This window comes from Conger conger, chromosome 2 (assembly GCF_963514075.1).
Source record: "Conger conger chromosome 2, fConCon1.1, whole genome shotgun sequence".
In the NCBI taxonomy this organism is placed as follows: Eukaryota; Metazoa; Chordata; class Actinopteri; order Anguilliformes; family Congridae; genus Conger; species Conger conger.
In genome coordinates, this window is record NC_083761.1 from 2,635,703 (window position 1) to 2,638,202 (window position 2,500).

At 50.9% G+C, this 2,500-nt stretch overlaps 1 protein-coding gene across 5 annotated transcripts in view; it reads right to left on the minus strand.

Annotated features, from left to right (window-relative positions):
• Positions 1-2,500, minus strand: part of LOC133122985 (SERTA domain-containing protein 2-like) — a 45,842-nt gene that overhangs the window by 33,800 nt on the left and 9,542 nt on the right. For 2 of the 5 annotated variants that reach the window (XR_009708170.1, XR_009708169.1), the window contains one exon: positions 1,056-2,500. This exon is cut by the window's right edge and continues 1,183 nt beyond it. The exons of the other annotated variants lie outside the window; for them this stretch is intronic. The gene's annotated coding sequence lies outside the window, so the exon portion shown is untranslated. Of the gene's footprint in view, positions 1-1,055 lie in introns of those variants that run through there. 5 annotated transcript variants of the gene reach the window in all.

A 2,500-nucleotide genomic window follows, 5' to 3' on the forward strand; every position in this document is an offset into this window, starting at 1 on the left:
ACACCCACAGGACAGAGGGGCTCTCCTGCTGCTCACACACACACACACACACACACACACACACACTCACACACACTCACACACACACACACACTCACACACTCCAAACACACACTCACCCCCACAGGATAGAGGGGCTCTCGTGCTGCTCACACTCACACACACACTCTCACACACACACACACACAGACACACACACACTCACACTCACACACTCCAAACACACACTCACCCCCACAGGACAGAGGGGCTCTCCTGCTGCTCACACACACACACACACACACACACACACTCACACACTCCAAACACACACTCACACCCACAGGACAGAGGGGCTCTCGTGCTGCACACAAACAATCAAAACACACTGACACACTCCAAACACGTACTCCCACACACTTCCCCCCCAGCGCACCCCGCACACACGCCCCACATGCCCCTCCCAAACACACCCCTCCACACACGCCAACGCATCTCTAGTGAACTAGCCTTGACATTCATGGTCATGCAGAACTGATACTTTATGCAAATTGCACCTTGTCTGACGCGTGTTGTTCCAATAACCTCCAACGTAACGTCCCACTCACACAATAACCACAAACCGGACAAATCTCATGTCTTTGTCATGCGCTTTTTATGAAAAAGAAAAAAAGGAAGAAAAAAAAAAATCAGGCTGTACAATTGTGGCAAGAAAATGAAAAACAAGTTATAATGAAAAATGAAGAAATGTCAAAAGTCACAGAACGTGACCGTTTCTTGCTGGCTGGGGGTGTCGTCGTGCCAGACGGGGTCCTGGCTGTGTCTGAGCGTGGGTTTGAGAGGCTTCATGGCGGGATGATAACAGACAGCTTTATGATCGGGGCGGGGCAGAGTTTACTACACTCCATTCACAGGGCCTCAGCGCCAGGGTCTGGAGAAAGACCCCTTTCTTCTGGGCCGGGCTCTGGCTGAGAGCGGCTCTGTTCGGCCAGCCTGGCGCGCCCTCGCGGCTGGGCACAGGACCAGGGCTGCCCGTCCGGCGGCCGCTACGCCAGGGAGCCCAGACGTCCGTGGGCTGGCCTCACCGTGGGCAGCAGGGGTGGGGGATGTCAGTTCAGGAGGCAAGCCTGTAGCCTAGCGGCTAATGTGCCTGTAGCCTAGCGGCTAATGTGCCTGTAGCCTAGCGGCTAATGTGCCTGTGGCCTAGCGGCTAAGGTGCCTGTAGCCTAGCGGCTAATGTGCCTGTAGCCTAGCGGCTAAGGTGCTTGTAGCCTAGTGGCTAATGTGCCTGTAGCCTAGCGGCTAAGGTGCTTGTAGCCTAGCGGCTAATGTGCCTGTAGCCTAGTGGCTAAGGGTGCCTTTAACGTAGTGGTTTAGGTACATGACTGGGACCCACAAGGTTGGTGGTTCGATCCCCGGTGTAGCCACAATAAGATCCGCACAGCCATTGGGCCCTTGAGCATGGCCCTTAACCCCGCATTGCTCCAGGGGAGGATTGTCTCCTGCTTAGTCTAATCAACTGTACGTCGCTTTGGATAAAAGCGTCAGCCCCCCAAAATAATGATATGTAATGCACGCTCCCTCAACAGATGGATGCAATGCCAGCCTTGTATTTGATCATATGACGTGTTTTTCAAGACACATGACCGTTGAAATGCATTGTGATTCCTTTAGCCCTTTCTGTGGGTTTTCTACTGGGCACCTTGGTCCACAATTGGTTAAGGAACAAATTTTCCAAATGTGAGTGAATGGGTAAAAATCCCTATTTTTTGCACTAATAATAAGTACCCTTTACAAGCAAAACTGAATGAATCTATTACAGTTTTGTGAGCCTACAGGGTATCACCCCAGTGACAAGTGTTTTTTATGTACTTTTTTATACCTTTTTTCCTGAGTGTACATGCCCCTCTGTGCACGAACAGGCTACTAGTAAAGTCATACTACACTCGTCCCAAAAGTATCTCACAGACCGATGTTTAATTAGCGCACACAACCGTATATTTGCACAGTAGAGTTCTCACACTCGCATATTGACGCCGTGGTCGATGAGCAGCGAAAACAGACCGGTGTTCGCGCTGTAATGAAACAGCGGAGAATCTCGCTGCGTAACGGGCGAATCGATAGCGCGGAAGCGGTGAGATCAGCGTCTATTCTTAGCAGCCGGCGTCTCGGAATGCTGCAACTGTTCGGCCACGGAGCGGGGAAGTTCTGTGGCTAAACGGTTGGCGCTCTCGCGACTAATCAACCACGACAACAAAAAGCAGGAACCGGATTATTCCAGTGTATTAAAGTAATCAGTTGTCATTACTTCTATACTACGTCATATTTGCGGAGATAGATCCCTTTATTGCACGTCTGTTATATCCATTCTACATCCACTTTACACCTCACCAGCCAGCGGAGGATGGGCTCCCCCTGTATAGCCGGATATTTCTTCCCACTGGGGAGTTTTTTTTACCTAGACTGATTACTTATAAAGCGCGGGCAGGGCTCCAGTTGGAGTTCGTGATTCACACTAGAA